General features: G+C 45.8%; 1 long non-coding RNA gene across 1 annotated transcript in view; it reads left to right on the top strand.

Moving 5' to 3' along the window:
- LOC116526479 overlaps nucleotides 1-16,551 on the top strand; it is a 198,982-nt gene extending 182,431 nt beyond the window's left edge. The window contains exon 4 of the long non-coding RNA XR_004258173.1: nucleotides 15,331-16,551. This is a non-coding gene — a long non-coding RNA (uncharacterized LOC116526479). The remainder of the gene's footprint in view (nucleotides 1-15,330) is intronic.
- The last annotated feature ends 290 nt before the right edge of the window (nucleotides 16,552-16,841 follow it).

Here is a 16,841-nt window from a genome sequence, read left to right on the forward strand (position 1 = left end):
CTCCCAGGGTCAAGCAATTCTCCTGCCTCAGCCTCCTGAGTAGCTGCAACTACAGGCGCGTGCCACCATGCCCAGCTAATTTTTGTATTTTTAGTAGAGATGGAGGTTTCACCACGTTGGCCAGGCTGATGTCGAGCTTGTGATCTCAGGTTATCTGCCCGCCTTGGCCTCCCAAAGTGCTGGGCTTACAGGCATGAGCCATGGCACCAAGCTAGGAAGAGCTTTCTAACTATGAAGTTGCCCCCCATTTTACAGTGAACTCTCTTAAGGTACTCAAGCCAAGCCTGGGGAATTTCTTGCTCAGTATTAACACAGAGAAATTCATGCATCACACGTAGGTTGAATGAAAGACCACAGGAGACCTATGTTAATCCTGTGTTAATGCACAGTCTGTGGCTTTATATAGGTATGTTCACAGTAGAACATAAGTGTACAGCCAGGCTTTGGAATGATGAAGACATGGGTTCAAATCCCAGCAATGCCTGCTGCTAGCTGGGTGACCCCAAGCTAGTGATTTTGTCTCTGAGAACCTCAAGGTCTTCACCTGTAGAATTGCGATAATGATGCTCAGATGCTCATCTCATGGCATGGGATTGGTGTGAGGATTAATGAAATCATGAGGAGTGACAGTAGTCTACCAAATGCTTGAAGATTATTCACGCTCTGAGACACACGTTGCCAGGAGGAGCTTTGGATGATGAATGTGACCATTCTACCTTCTGCCACTCATCGTGATAATGATGTCAATGGTACATACCTAAGAACTTTTATGAAGTACCATCCCTGTACTAAGTAGTATGCTAAGCAGTTTGCATGCATCCTTGAATCCTCCCCAAACGCTAGGACTTAGCTCCTCAAGCTCCTGAGCTTCTCCAATGCTCAATTTCCCCATCTGCAAAATGGAGTTGAAGTACTTGTCTTCTCAGGTTTGGTGAGGAAGGAATGAGCTCTTCCAGATAGAAGGCTAAAGAGAATGTCTTATTTCTACTCCAAAAAAAGGAAGTAACATCAGTACTCCATTTCCAGCCAGGTAAACTGAGGCTTAAGAGGTTTCTTCAGTCACAAATCTAGCAAGTAGCAAGACCAGGATTCCTGCCCTGCTTGTCTTGACCACATCTCCCAAGCACTGAGACCTTGGACAGACCATATGCATTGGCCCTGATGACGCTCTACTTGGGGCACAAACTGCCACTCATGCAGGCCAGGCTGTCACACGGTGACTGAGAAGACATACTTTTGGAGACCTTAGCTAGGCACAGTCCCAGCCAGAGCCCCTCCACAGCCAGAAACAGAAGTCTTTACAAGGATTAGCCATGCCTCTCACTCCCTGAAAAGTCGGCGGGGGGGCGGGGGGAGCTGGGAGGTGGGGGAGAGGGAGGCAATCAATCATGCCAAATTATTGTAATTATGCACCCTGCATGGGCCTGCTGCCTGGCCTGTGCACACGATCCCCAGCAAAATGTCATTTAGCTCCCTAATGGGATTTGCCTTCCATTCCAATAGTAGCCTGTTAACAATTCCTTAACAACAATGATTAGAATAAAATGCTGGGGCAAGGGAGATGACTGGTGTTTTAACATGTATTTTAATAAATAAACTAATATTATCTGGTTCCTAGCACAGAAGTGTCTAAATAGCATTCAGGAGACCTATCAATCAACTCTCTGTCGAGTGAGATCTGCAGACAGGTGCCCCCCTCCAAGACCCTTCGTTGCTATGGCAACCCCAAACCAGGAGTGATAGCTGTAAACTTTAAAAAAATATGACTTTTTTTCCCAGCCAGCCATGCTTTTCTATCAATACTGAAACCTTTGCCTGAATTCCAAGCGAGTGGGGGATTTTTTTTCCCCCTTCTCTTTCCAGTCATAAGTCTGACTTGGAATCTATAGCAACCAAAATTAGACTATAAATCATCTTAACGGTGCTTTTCAGAGAATTCTTTACTGGATCAATTCAGATCATACAAGGTGGCAAGCTTCTGAGCCCAGTCACTAATAATGGTCGTGTCAGAGATGTATGGCAAGGAAGAAAGGGTTTAGGGTAGATGCTGTTGGAGTTAATCTCTTTGATGACTGGCCACCAAACTTCAGCTGGATTTCTCGTCTCAGCTCATCTCCCTTTCAGCTGCCCTCTGGAGTCATCTTTCCCCCAGGAGCTACCTCAGACTCTTCAGAAATAACCCAGCCCCACAATTTAGGGTCCTCTAGCACATCATATCTTTGTGGGGTTACAGAAGGATGTAACCCAGTAGTCAGGAATTCAGCTACAGTACCCCAGCTCAGGCTTAAATTTAACACTTCGTATCTGTTTGATTTTAGTGATGTCACTTCTCTCTTTTTCTTTTCTTTTCTTCTTTTGAGATGAATTTCATTCTTGTTGCCCAGGCTGGAGTGCAGTGGCACAATCTTGGCTCACTGCAACCTCCGCCTCCCGGGTTCAAGCAGTTCTCCTGCCTCAGCCACCCAAGTAGCTGGAATTACAGATATGCGCCACCATGCCCAGCTAATTTTGTATTTTTAGCAGAGAAGGGGTTTCTCCATGTTGGTCAGGCTGGTCTCGAACTCCTGACCTCAGGTGATCCGTCTGCCTCAGCCTCCCAAAGGGCGGGGATTACAGGTGTGAGCCACCGCTCCCAGCCATGATGTAACTTCTCTAAGTCTCAGCTTACTCATTCGCAAAATGGGGAGGATAATAATGCTTATCTTCTATGCTATTTTTCAGGACTTAAAAATAATATTTGCAAATCACCTAGCAGGTGCTTGATATGTAGTAAATGCCCAAGAATGATGGCTGTTATTGAAAATATATAGGCTGTATTAATCCCAGCACTTTGGGAGGCCGAGGTGGGTGGATCATGAGATCAGGAGTTCAAGACCAGTCTGATCAACCTGGTGAAACCTCGTCTCTACTAAAAAGACAAAAATTAGCCGGGCATGGTGGTGCACTCCTTGTAGTCCCAGCTACTCAGGAGGCTGAAGCGGGAGAATCACTTGAACCCAGGAGGTAGAGGTTGCAGTGAGCCGAGTTTATGCCATTGCACTCCAGCCTGGGTGACAGAGCGAGACTCCATCTCAAAAAAATGCATATATATATGTGTGTGTGTGTGTGTGTGTGTGTGTGTGTATGTATATGTGTGTATATATTATATATATATATATGTGGGCTGTAAAATATGAAGTTATTGAATCTAAGTGGTGTTCATTGTACTAAACCTTTCAATGTTTTTGCACATTTGGAAAATTTTATGAAAATTGGATGGAAAGAAATCCAGAGTCAAAATGATAATTTCTGTTTTTAGTTGACAAATAAAAAGTACATATATTTATGGAATACAAGAGGATGTTTTTATGTATGTATACGTTGAGGAAAGGCTAAATCAAGTTATTTAACATGTATCACGTCATATACTTTTATAGTGATGACACTTAAAATCGACTCTTAGCAACTTTCAAGTATTCAGTACATTGTCATTAACTATAGTCACCTGTGTAGCACAGTAGCTCTCCCGGATGTATTTATCCTGTCTAACTGAAATTTTACATCTTTAACCATCATTTCACCAATCCCATGCCACCCCCTTCCCAGCTCCTGGTAAGCATTATCCTACCCTCTGCTTTTACAAGTTCAACTTTTTAAAAAAGATTCCACATATAAATGGGATCATGAGATACAGGTATTAATCGACTTACCACCTATGCAACTTCAACGACCATTCGACTTTACGACCATAATCGCTAGCCACAACTGCTCCGCGTCTGGCAGCGCAAACGTTGCCCAGCTGGGCATACGACAGTGCGGACCAGCTTCCGGCAGCACTATCATCTCCGCGTGCACCATTTCAACTGTACATATAGCCTACTCAACTTACGACCAAATCGGTTACGACCGGTCCGCCGGTCCCAATCGTGGTCGTAAGTCGAGCACTCGCTGTATTTGTCTTTTGGTGCCTGGGTTATTCCACTTGACATAATTTTCTCCACCTACATCCATGTCACAGATGACAGGATTTCCTTCTTTTTCAGGCTGAGTGGTATTTGATTTTATGTATATACCACACTGTCTTTATCTGTTCATCTATTAATGGATACTTAGGATGATTCCATATTTCGGTTATTATGAATAATGTTTCAGTGAACATGGGGGTACGGATAGCGGTTCAACATACTGATTTTATTTCTATTGGCTTTCTACTCAGTAGTGGAATTTCTGAAATACTACATTGAAGGCTTACCACATGCCAGGCACTGTGTTAGGTGCTAAGATCATGGAAGAGTCTGAGACAGGTGAGGTCTCTGACTCCAAGAAGCCACCATTCTGGTGGGAGAGACAGAGAAGCAAAGTTAAAGACCTAATACACTATGGGAGAATTATTCTGTGACTAGCAAGCAAAAGTATTGCAGAAGGACAGACGGGGAGCAGTGGACTCATGCTGGGGTCAGATCTATCTAACTTGAGACTTGAAAGACAGCGCTGGTTCGCTAAAGTGTGGGGGAGGGACAGACGGAACAGTGTGTATAACATGTTCGAGGACCTGAAAGAATGCTTTTCTTTCCTGACCCTTCCCAAATTGGACCCATCTTTCAAGGTTCAGTGCTATGATCTCTTGTGTCTCTGTATATCCATCAGCCATTGGCTGTGGGCTGCTTCTGGGAAAGTTGGAGTGGGGAGCATCATCTTTTTTGCAAGGTGGTTTCTGTCAGCTGTGGGCAATTTTCTGTATCAGAAGCGTGTCTGCAAGCCATAGCAGCCAACAGTTATGGCAGCTGGGTCATGGGGGCGGCAGCCCAGTAGAGTAGCCTGGGTGTGCAGTGACATCATTTATTCCTGCCTACTATGTTCCAGGCATAGAGCACATTGATGAGCAAGACAAGTTCCTTAGCCTTATGGCCATGCTCACTCATTTACGTATCATCTGTGGCTGCTTTAGCACTGCACCGGCACAGTTGAGTAGATCATATGGCTGCAAAAGCTCAAATAGTTATTTTTTGCAGAAAAAGCCTGCCAACCCCTGTGCCAGACAGAGCCCTGCCCGTGGGGATCTGGTCAAGGCGGGATTCTACCTGGGACTATGTTCTTGCTCTCTGGTCTTTCCTTCTCCTTATTCCACTCTTTCCTTGAGAGGTTTTTCTCGGAGAGCTGTTGTTGCTGAAATGCCAAGGGTCCGATGTAGTTCCCACTGCTTGCAGCACAGAAAGCCAGTCACTCAGACAGCAAGTATTGCCAGGGAAGAAGACTTTATTCAGGTGTGCAGCTGGGGAGGTGGGAGATAAGTCTCAAATCTGTCTCCCCATCTGACTAAAACTGGGGTTTATAGGACTGGGAAGGAATGTAGCTACATGCAGGAAAACAGAAATTAGGAAGGGGTAAAGAGGATTTTCATGTTTTTTAAAGCAGGGTCTCATTTTGTCACCCAGCCTGGAGTGCAGTGGTGCAATCACAGCTTACTGCAGCCTCAGACTCCTAGGCTCACTCCTGCCTTAGCCTCTCGAGTAGCCTATAGGTGTGCACCATCGGACCAGCTAATTTTCTAATTTTGTTTGTTTTAGTAAGGATAGGGATCTCACCATGCTGTTGGGGCTGGCCTCAAACATCAAAGGAAGTTAGATAAGACAAATATAAGTTTCAAACTTTAAGAATGAGAAGGTCAATTTCAGTGTTTATTTTTAAAACCCATATACATCAGTTCTATGGGGAAACTGCGCCAGTTTCACTCTCTCTTTTCTGTTTGTTTTTGACATGGAGTCTCGCTCTGTCCCCCAGGCTGCAGTGCAGTGGCACAATCTTGGCTCACTGCAACCTCTGCCTCTCAGGTGCAAGCGATTCTCCTGCTTCAGCCTCTTGAGTAGCTGGGATTACAGGTAACGTGCCACTGTGCCTGGCAAACTTTTGTATCTTTAGTAGAACTGGAGATTCATCATGTCGTCCAGGCTGGTCTGGAACTCCTGACCTCAGATGATCTGCTCACCTTGGCCTCCCGAAGTGCTGAGATTATAGGTGTGAGCCACGGCGTCCAGCCCACTGTTTCTTGATAGATCACCTGGCCCCACATCTATCTCTCAGCCTCTGCTTGGAGAAATCCAACCTAAGAGGAAGGCATGTAATAAATATTCATTGAATGAATGAATATTCTGCTAAGTCGCATGGACAAGATGACAAGAGATGGATCAACAATTGAGGGAAAAGGCTGGAGAAAGGTCACCGGGCAGAAGGGAATGAGGCTGGGATGATTTTTACCCACCTATATCTAACCTTAGTTTATACACATACCTAGTCCTAGGTCATGAGTTGACTCACACGTGTGACAGAGGAAGCTCTTTTGTGTTACACTGGATAAAAGAACAAGGGAATGAAGGAATCTTTTCGAAGTCGGGAATACACATACCTAGTCCTCGGACATGAGTTGACTCACACGTATTACAAAAGAAGCTATTTTTTGTTACACTGGATAACAGAACAAGGGAATGAAGGAATATTTTCTAAGTCAGGGACTTACTTCTGTATCCATTCCGACTGTTTGGCAGTGGGGATTAGAAGACCAATTTTATTTTGTATCACAAGGAAAAATCCTCGATAAACAGAGCTCCGTGGGCCAGGTGCAGTGGCTCATGCCTGTAATCCCAGCACTTTGAGAGGTCAAGATGGGTGGATCACCTGAGGTCAAGAGTTCGAGACCAGCCTAGCCAACATGGCGAAACCCCATCTCTACTAAAAGTACAAAAAATTAGCCAGGCGTGGTGCGCATGTGTAGTCCCAGATACTCAGTAGTCTGAGGCAGGAGAATCGCTTGAACCCGAGAGGTGGAGGTTGCAGTGTGCCGAGATGGCACCACTGCACTCCAGACTGAGTGACAGAGCGAGACTCCATCTCAAAAAAAAAGAAAAAAAAAACAACAACAAACAACACCAAAAAAAAAAAAAAAAAAAAAAACTAGAGCTCCGTGTATAGCAGGGAGGGTTCTCTCATCAGCCTTGGTCTCCTATGCCTGGAAGCTTGCTCAGTGCATCCTCACCCTAGCTCCCACATCCAAAGGAGAAGAAGAGGCTAATGTGATGAGTCAGGATGTAAACCCCAGACTGGGCCACTCTGACTGGAGGCCTAGGCCAGTGTGTTTTAAGAGATGTGTACCGAGCTAAGCTCCCTTTGTCCTGTTCCCTCCGTGTACCTGTGGATGAGATAAGCTAGACCAGCCGTACCCTCTCTCTCCCTGTCCTCCTTCCCTGATATGCACCTGGTGATCTATCTCTTCAGTTGCATCAGCCATGCCTCTATTGTGCAGAGTTCCTTTATCACTGCATCTACTCAAGGTTCTGATCTAGGATAAAGAAAAGGTGTCTATCAAGTCTCTGCTGCACAGACCAGCTTTTTCCAAATTATCCAACATTGGGCTACTGGGCACTGGCCCAGCTAATAACGAAGCGGTGTTTGCTTTCATTTGGCTGAAGTTCTTTGCCTCTATTTCCTTCAGGAACTCCACCTAGAGGAAGATTAAAATGTGGGACAGAACAGGGGTCACGACTGGCCCTTACCAGGAAAATACCATCAAAATGCACCTTAGATCCTAATAATCTGTTTGGTTCAGAAGAATACAGGGTGAAAAGAATATGCTTAGAGAATAATCTTCTGCTGAAAATGTCACTTGGGGACCTTCCTTCCGGAGGGGCTTTTTGGCTCTTGTTTTCTCTGTTCCCATGACTTCTTCAGGTGATTAAGCGTCTTCTCCAGAGAACGTTGGTGATTTCCCATGGAGGCTGTGGGCACCTTGTAAAATGGGTTTAAATTAGCAGCACTTCTGCCTCAGGAAGCCTGCGTGCAGCCAGCCACGAGGGCTTTGCTTCCGCTTTCCAATCTGCCAGCACACAGACAGTTCCTTGGAGGCAAACTCATTTTCGTTTGGAAGTATTTAAAAACAAGCTGTCAGGGAGACCACCCACGCCCTACCCCGGCCTGCTGCAATGCTGATTTTTCTTGGTGTGCCTTGGTCGACCTTGTGAGAACTTCATTTCAGTGGCCTTCCTCCCTCTGAGGGGGAGGATCAGAAATTTCGGGGATCCTTTGAGTCTGGTTAGGGTCAAAACAGAGACCAGATATGGGAGAAAACTCAACAGTTTCTTCTTTTGCTAATGATGATGATGATGGTGTTCCTAAGTAATAACAGCCACTCTGTAGATAGATGAGGGATCAAGTATTCACAGCACAGGTTTAAAGAAGCATTGGACCATATACTCACTGTCCATTTGTGGTCCTATTTAAAGGGACAGGAGGACTTTTTTCTGCGGACTCAGCCATAGAGCTGTCTTGACTCTAGGTAACTCTCTCTCTCTTTTTGAGAAGGAATCTTGCTCTGTTGCCCAGGCTGGAGTGCAGAGGTGCAATTTGAGCTCACTGCAACCTCTGCCTTCCAAGTTCAAGCCATTCTCCTGCCTCAGCCTCCCAAATATCTGGGACTACAGGCGTGCACCACCACGCCCAGCTAATTTTTGTATTTTTAGTAGAGATGGGGCTTTGCACTGTTGGCTAGGCTGTTCCTGAAATTCTGGCCTCAAGTGATCCACCATCCAAAGTGCTGGGATTCTAGGTGTGAGCCACTGAACCCAACCTAACTCTGTGTAACTCTCAATCATGTACAATAAAGAAGGATAAGGACTTTTTGGAGAAAAATTATGTGCTAGACACTGTGCTAAGAATTTTCTACATTACTTCATTCTCGGCTTAGAGAAGTGCTATACCCATATTACAGATGAGAAAACAGAGTCCTAGAGCAATTTGTGGGTTACTTAAGGCCACACAGCTAGTGAGGGGAAGAGGTGGGATTTGAGCCTGACTTCTGCCCATCTACACCGATGATGATGATGACGGTGAATTATTACTACCCCATGCTAGATCAGTGGTTCTCAGCTTCACATTACTTAAATGCAGTGGGTAGAGGCCAGGGATGCTGCTACCTATCCTGAAATGCAAAAGACAGCCCCCCTGCAACCAGCAATTATCCGTTCCCAAGTGTCCATCATGCTGAGGCTGACAGACTCCATGCTAGGTGAGACACTCACAGCTAATTCTTTTTGGCCGTCTCTCTAGTGTTGAGTTACATGAAGCTGTGTTTAGGTGGTCCTAACGAGAGCCACCTGGGGCAAGTGGGCCCACCTGCTGTGTGTAAGAAAGGCAGTTCTGCTCAGGGTGGGCGCGCTATTTGTTGTGCCTGTACTCTGCCCTGTCCCACCTTACAGGATGGAACCTGGAAAAGACTGTGCTATTTATGGTCTGACAATGTATGTCCCCCTGACATTTTTTGTTTGTTTGTTTGAGACAAAGTCTTGCTCTGTCGCCCAGGCTGGAGTGCAGTGGTGTGATCTTGGCTCACTGCAACCTCTGCCTCACAGGTTCAAGCAATTCTCCTGCCTCTGCCTCGCAAGTGGCTGGGATTACAGGTGCCCACCATCACATCCAGCTAATTTTTATGTTTTTGGTAGAGACAAGGGTTTCACCATGTTGGTCAGGCTATTCTCGAACTCCTGACCTCAGTGATCTGCCCACCTCTGCCTACCAAAGTGCTGGAATTATATGCATATCCCCCTGAAATTCATATGTTGACACCTAACCCCCAATGTGATTGTATTAGAAGGAAGGGCTTTGAGGAGGCGATTAGGTCCTGAGGGTGGAGCCTCCATGAATCACATTGGCGCCCTTATAAACAGGCCCCAGAGAGCTGGCTTGCCCCTTCCACTATGTGAAAAGAAACATCAAGAAGGTGACCACTCTATGACCCAGGAGCTGGACTGCCCAGCTGAGACCAAAGCTGCTGGTGACTTGATCTTGTACTTCCCAGCATCCACAATGGTAAGAACTACATTTCTGATGTTTATGTGTTTATTTCTTTTTGAGACAGGGTCTCTGGTCTCTTACTCTGTCACCCAGGCTGGAGTACATGGTTGCAATCACAGCTCACCACAGCCTTGATCTCCTGGGCTCAAGTGATTCTCCTGCCTTAGCCTCCAGAGTACCTGGAACCACAGACCTACACAGAGACGAGGGTCTCACCATGTTGGTCAGGCTGTTCTGAAACTCCTGACCTCAAGTGTTCCGTCTGCCGCCTCTTCTAAAAGTGCTGAGGTTACATGCGTGTCACCCTGAAGTTCATATGTTGAAACCTAATTCCCAATGTATGGTATTAGAAGGGCTTCTAATTTTTGTATTTTTTGAGAGGATGTGGTCTCACTATGTTGCCCAGGCTGGTTTTGAACTCCTAGGCTCAAGCACTCCTCTTGCTTCAGCCTCTCAAATTGTTGCAATTACAGGCATGAGCCACCATGCCTGGCCATCTGTTGTTTATAAATCATCTGGTCTAAGGTATTTTGTTATAACAGCCTGAACAGACAGACAGACTGTCCTTTATGGGAAGGACCACATTAACATGCTTTTTATGCTTCTATATTGAGAGCAGGTATGTCTATATATCCAAATCTATATTTATAACTATATCTATCACCAGAACAGGGAGGGCATAGGGAGGTTGAGTCACTTCCCCAAAGTCCACCCACTGTGTGTGACAGAACTAAAACCCCAGTCCTCTGATGTCCCGTTCAGAGCATGGCCCTGCCTCTCACACTTACCCCGGCATTTTGAGACCTCATTTCAAGGGATATGGCATAGCGTCTCCTTTTCTCAGTCCCCCTGCACCCGCAAGTGTGGTTATTACCCCGATGGCCTCAGCTCCGTCCACACCCCCACGAGAGGCAGGTGCGATTACCATCTCTATTTTACAGATGGAGTCAGTGGGGCTCAGGGAGATGAAGAGCTCTACTCAAGTTCACACGTTGGGGACTGAAATGCAGGACTGTTCTGCTCTGCTGTCATCCACAGTTTCTCAGCCTCGGCACCATGGACATTTTGGACTGGAGAATTCTCTGTTGTGAGGGCTGTCCTATGCCTTGCAGGGGGTTTAGCAGCATCTCTGGCCTCTATCCACTCAATGCCAGAAGCAGTGCCTCCCAAGTTGTGACAACCAGAAATGCCTCCAGGGGCTTCTTAATGTCCGCTGGGATGCAGAATTGCCCCCAGTTGAGAATCATCAGTCCAGAAATGTACCCACCATCCCTCCTCTCCCTCATCTCTAGTAACCAGGTTTCTCATGGTTCTGGGATTTCTCACACCCTCTCCTGCCCACGTTTGCCCATTCACATCCTGCTCTCTGGGCAAGGCAACCCACATAATACCATCCTTCTTCAAATGTGTTAGTGCTGATGACTTAAATATACTCAGGAAACTTCCCACTGCTTGCTCCTGCGTCTCACCATGGTTGTCTTCCAAAAGCTCATCCTTCTGGAAGATTTCCTTTTCTTCAATTTGATTCCTTAGTTGATAACCCTACTGTCACTCCCAAGCCCACTCAAGTTTCCACGCCTACCCACCCCCTACTTACTACAGCTCTTTCCCTCTCATCCCTCCTGGAGTCCAGCCCAGTGCTGAATCATCAACCTAGCCACAGGTGTCTTTAAAGTGTTGAAGTCAGATCCTGTCACTCCTCCGCTTAAAATCCTCTGGTAGGCCAGGCACGGTGGCTCACGCCTGTAATCCCAGCACTTAGGGAGTCTGAGGCCGGTGAATCACAAGATCAGGAGTTCAAGACCAGCCTGGCTGACTTGGTGAAACCCTGTCTCTACTTAAAATACAAATATTAGCTGGGCATAGTGGTACGCACCTGTAACCACAGCTATTCAGGAGGCTGAGGCAAGAGAATCTCTTGAACCTGGGAGGCGGAGGTTGTAGTGAGCCAAGATTGCACCACTCCAGCCTGGGAGACAGAGCAAGACACCACACCAAAAAAAAAAAAAAAAAAAAAAAAAACCCAGGCATGGCGGCTCACACTTGTAATCCTAGCACTTGGGGAGGCCGAGGCAGGTGGATCACAAGGTCAGGAATTCAAGACCTGGGCAAGATGGTGAAACCTCATCTCTACTAAAAATACAAAAAATTAGCCAGGAAGTGGCACGTTCCTGAAATCCCAGCTTCTTGGGAGGCTGAGGCGGAGAAGTGCTTAAACCTGGGAGGCAGAGGTTTCATCAGCCGAGATCGTGCCACTGCACTCCAGCCTGGGTGACAGGGAGACTCCGTCTCAAACAAAAAACCAACCAACCAACCAGACAAACAAAAAACAATCCTCTACTAGGCTTTTGTTGCAATTAGAATATAATCCGAACTCCTTTCTGCAGCCTAGAAAGTCTTGCCTGGGCAAAGCCCTGCCTCCTTCTCAGTCCTCATCTCCTACCTGCCCCTGCAGCTCATTACATCATGGTCCGTGCACCTACTGCGTGTTGACTGGACACACCCAGCCTGTTCTGACTCCCACATCTTGGCATTGGTATGACCCCTCCCCAGAGCACGTTTTCTCTAGATTCTCTTTTCATGGCTCCTGCATGTCGCTCAATTAAATGTCATCTCTGCAGAGAGGCCTCACCCAATCACCAGTACAAAGTAGCCCTTGGCAGGTCCCTCCTGCACCACCCACTTGCTATTCTCTTGGGCACTGATTATGAACCACTGTCTTTTTGTTGCTTTGTGTACTGGCTGCCCATCCACCCCACTCACTAGCAGAATTAACCTTTCCAGGAGTAGAGGTGTCACTGGCTTGCTCACCTGTGCATCCCCAGTATCCAGACCAGCACCAGTATCTAACCAGCACCAGATAAGAGTGTTAAGAATCAAAGTTCAAAAATACATGCTGAATGAGCCTGTCAAGTCAGTTTAGCATGCAGATTTCATTAGACAGAGGTACCTTAGGAATTCAAATTATTATGCATAAATAAGGCACACAAATACATATTTGGCTGTCCCTGTCCAGTGCCTTTCCAACTCATGAGACACAGCATGAATAATATATTCTGGGTTTTTCTGATTGAACTGTCAGCATGATTTATTTCATAGCATCTTCTTCTCTCTCCCCTTTGTAAATAATGGTGCGTCTGCAGAGCTTTTTGCTAACATTTGTCTTGCTAATTTGCCTAGGGGGCGGGAGGATGATGGCATTTTTTTTTAAAACCCTCTTTTAATGGGTTCTGAGGACACTTTTTCCTGTATAGCGTTGGGACTCTAAAAAATCAAGGTTATACGGTGCATTGATTCGTTGCTGTTTTACAAACCAGCTCACACTCATTTCACAACTTGAGAATAATTCAAATTGGAAATTGCCTCCTTTAAAACCATCAGATTAATGGTATTTCCATTACACTCCCAGCCCAACCATGTGAACAATGACACCTGAACTTCAACTGCTAGAATTGTGCATCAAAGTAAATAATTCACTAACGAGACAGCAATTTCATTCCGCCTGTGGAATTCCCCAGGCGTTTCTCCTTCATGGGGCCAGGAGAGGTTCTAGGCAAATCTCTTTGGACCATGCAGGGTGACTGGAATGAATGTGGACCCCTGAGTACTGAAGATGGTGCTTATAGGATATGATACGCATTCCTCAATTATTGTTGTATTTTCGGACTCTCATGGATAACCACTATGGGGATAGGAGGCATCAATAATTGCTGATGGGCTTGTTAGACTCTGGCAATAATATTATGTGAGGTATATATACACATAATATATTTATGTATCAAGATTTTAAAAAATGAAGTGCCATTTCCTACCCACTCTCCCTCCCTCTTCTTTCTCAGCTCCCACATCTCATCAAACACAATTGTCAATTCTAGCTCCTAAAAATATTGTTGTTTTGAATCCTGTCCTTTCTCTTCATGCAGAATTCATTTCCCCAGGATGAGCCTCCTGTATGCTGTTCCTGCCCTACACCAGTAGTCTGATTCCTGGCAGTATATGAGGGTTGCCTGAAGAGCTTTTAAAATATATCAGTGCCCAGGCTGCGCTTCCAGAGTGTCTGATTTAATTGGTCCAGGGTGAGGTCCTGGCATTGGATTTTTTTTTAAATGCTCCCTGACGAGTCTACTGTGTAGACTACTGTGAGTTGAGAGCCAACACTGGCTTCATGTAGCAAACAGACAGCAAAAAACCCGTCTGTGCCATCCCCTGCTTAGAACCCGACACTGGGTACCTTCAGCATGGAGGGCAAGGTCCCTGCTTAGTGATCTGACACCATTTGGCCCCTCAGTCCCATTCCTCCTCTTCCTTCTCATGTATTAGCGTAGTCCAGCAGAATGGCTGCTTGTGTTTTCCCTTTCACACCTCATGCCTTTGCACACTGCTGCTTTGCACCTGGAATGCCCTCTCTCCCTGAATCCGCATGCAAGTGGTGATTAATTTTTCAAAACATGCTTTCGACTTTGCTTCTTCCAAGTCTCTCTTGAGTTCCCATCTCTCCTCTGTGCTCTTACAGTTTTGTTGCATATTGTCCACATGTAACTGTCTCAAATTTGTATCAGTTTTCTTGTTAAGCTTTGAGGGCCAGGGTCACATCTTATTGATCCCCGTGACCCCAGCACTAAACACTGCGTTAGGTACACAGCAAAGGCTCTATGAATGGATACGATTATGTCCCAAATGACAGTTCCAGAGGGTGTGCTCCTTTTTTTTTTTTTTTTTTTTTTGCCCTCAAGTAAGATTCCCTTTAAAGTTTCCAAAATACAGATCCATAAAGATGCTTGGAGGCAGACAGTCCATGAAAAGTGAAATTGAATGACAGCATTGTTGTGAAATAAAAAAAAGTAGGTAGCCCTGGATTGAAATCTTGGCTCTGCTGCTTACTAGCTGTGTGGCCTCAGAGAAGCTACTTAACATCTCTGAGCCTGAGTTTTCTCATCTGTAAAAGTGACAATCATATTTAAACTCTGGGACTGTAGTAAGGATTCAAAGACAGAATGTTAGTAACATACTTACCAAGCAGTCACATCATAGAATGGGCAAGTGCTTAATAAAAGATAAATTACTGTCTTTTATCCTTACTTCTTTGTCCAGTTTGTTTGCTTGTTTGTTTTGAGATGGAGTCTTACTTTGTTGCCCAGGCTGGAATGCAGTGGCGCGATCTCTGCTCATGCAACCTCCGCCTCCCGGGTTCAGGCGATTCTCCTGCCTCAGCCTCCTGAGTAGCTCGATTACAGGCGCCCACCAGCATGCCAACTAATTTTTGTATTTTTAGTAGAGATGGGGTTTCACCATGTTGGTCAGCCTGGTCTTGAACTCCTGACCTTAAGTGATCCGCTCACCTTTGCCTCCCAAAGTGATGGAATTACAGGCGTGAGCCACTGTGCCTGGCCCCTTTGCCTGATTTTAATCTTCTTGGAAAAATTAACAATTAAGAAACTATCCTTAAATAGCAACCATCATCACAGGCAATAACAGTTAAGCATCTTACTCTTTTCTTGCCATTTTGCATAGGACTTTATGTGCATGATGCTACGGAATTCCTAGGACAGCCCTCTGAGGTTGACACTACTTTATCCCCATTTTATGACTGAAAACACAGAGGCTGTGAAAAACCCCAGAGGAAAAAAGGGGAAAGATGAGCATCTAAACCAGGTGGGCAGTTCTACTTCTGGAGCTCATTCTTACTGCCTATCATTCGATCGGCTACCTTTCTTCTGGGGCTTTGCTGGATTCTGTTTAGTTAACAAAGAAGAACAATGGAAGGGCCCCCTGACTGGTTGTCAATATGAAATGACTCAATTGTTCTTTGTATTTCGTCTTCCCTCCTCAAGCCAAACCTTGAGAACAAGTCTGGAACATTTTGCATGTACTGGCAGATAGGCTGGTAAATTGACAACACTTGTTGTTAGTAATTAGGGCATGGTAATGTGCTCCTTTGGTAATTAGTGCATTAATGTAGCATAGATTGTATCGCTTACAGTGATTGAAAGGTATGGCAAGCTCAGAACATTATTAACATTGGAAGCTGGAAGCTGCTGGGAGATGGTGTAGTGTGGACACTTACCAGGGCTGGAGGGGAGTCGGAGGCCCTGGGTTCTTGGCCTGGCTGTGCCCTTTACGTGCTGTGTGAGCTTGGACAAGTCGCTTTGCCTCTCTGGACTTCAGTTTCTTCATGGGTAAAATAAAGAGATCATACTCTGCTGTGTGAAGGGAAGATGAGGAAGAAAAGAGAAGATGCTAACAGTAGAGACCTTGGCTAAAAAAAAGAGATGAAGCTGAATCATACTTGTTTCCACCGCTGGGAGCACAAGGACTCCCCAGTGGGTGATGTGTTTCATCAGGGTAATCTAGGCTGTGCTGTAAGAACAGACTAACCCAGAAATGTGAGTGGTTTAGCATGACAAAGTCTTGTGTATCACTCTCGCAAACTCCAAAGCTGGTTAGGCAACTCTGTAGGGCTGTCTTTTAGATGATGAGTCAGAAATGTAAGCTCCTTTTGATCGCAGGACTTCCGGTTTGCTCCCAGGACAGAAGGGACTGTTGGAGGGTCTTGCAGTGGCTCATGAATGCATTAGCCAGAAGTGGCAGGCGAGACTTCCAGTCACGATTTATTGAAGATGTATTGGAAGGTACTAGTCGCACTGTCCCATCCAACCTTGAAAGGAGCTGGGAAATGTGGGGAAGTACAGCTCTACCAGGGAAAGAGAGAAACTGAGCACTTACTAGGAGCTTCCTGGTGGGGTGCGGTGGCTCACGCCTGTAATCCCATCACTTTGGGAGGCTGAGGTGGGTTGATCACGAGGTCAGGAGTTTGAAACCAGTCTGGCCAACATAGTGAAACCCTGCCTCCACTCAAAATACAAAAAATTAGCCAATGTGGTGGTGTATGCCTGTGATCCCAGTCACTCGAGAGGCTGAGGCAGGAGAATCGCAGGAACCTGGGACGTGGAGGTTGCAATGAGCCGAGATCATGCCATTGTACTCCAAAAACGCTTCCCATATATTTGCGATTTATTGGATGG

The sequence above is a fragment of the Sapajus apella genome, unplaced genomic scaffold (assembly GCF_009761245.1).
Source record: "Sapajus apella isolate SASKATOON/1434 unplaced genomic scaffold, GSC_monkey_1.0 scaffold51, whole genome shotgun sequence".
Classification (NCBI taxonomy): domain Eukaryota; kingdom Metazoa; phylum Chordata; class Mammalia; order Primates; family Cebidae; genus Sapajus; species Sapajus apella.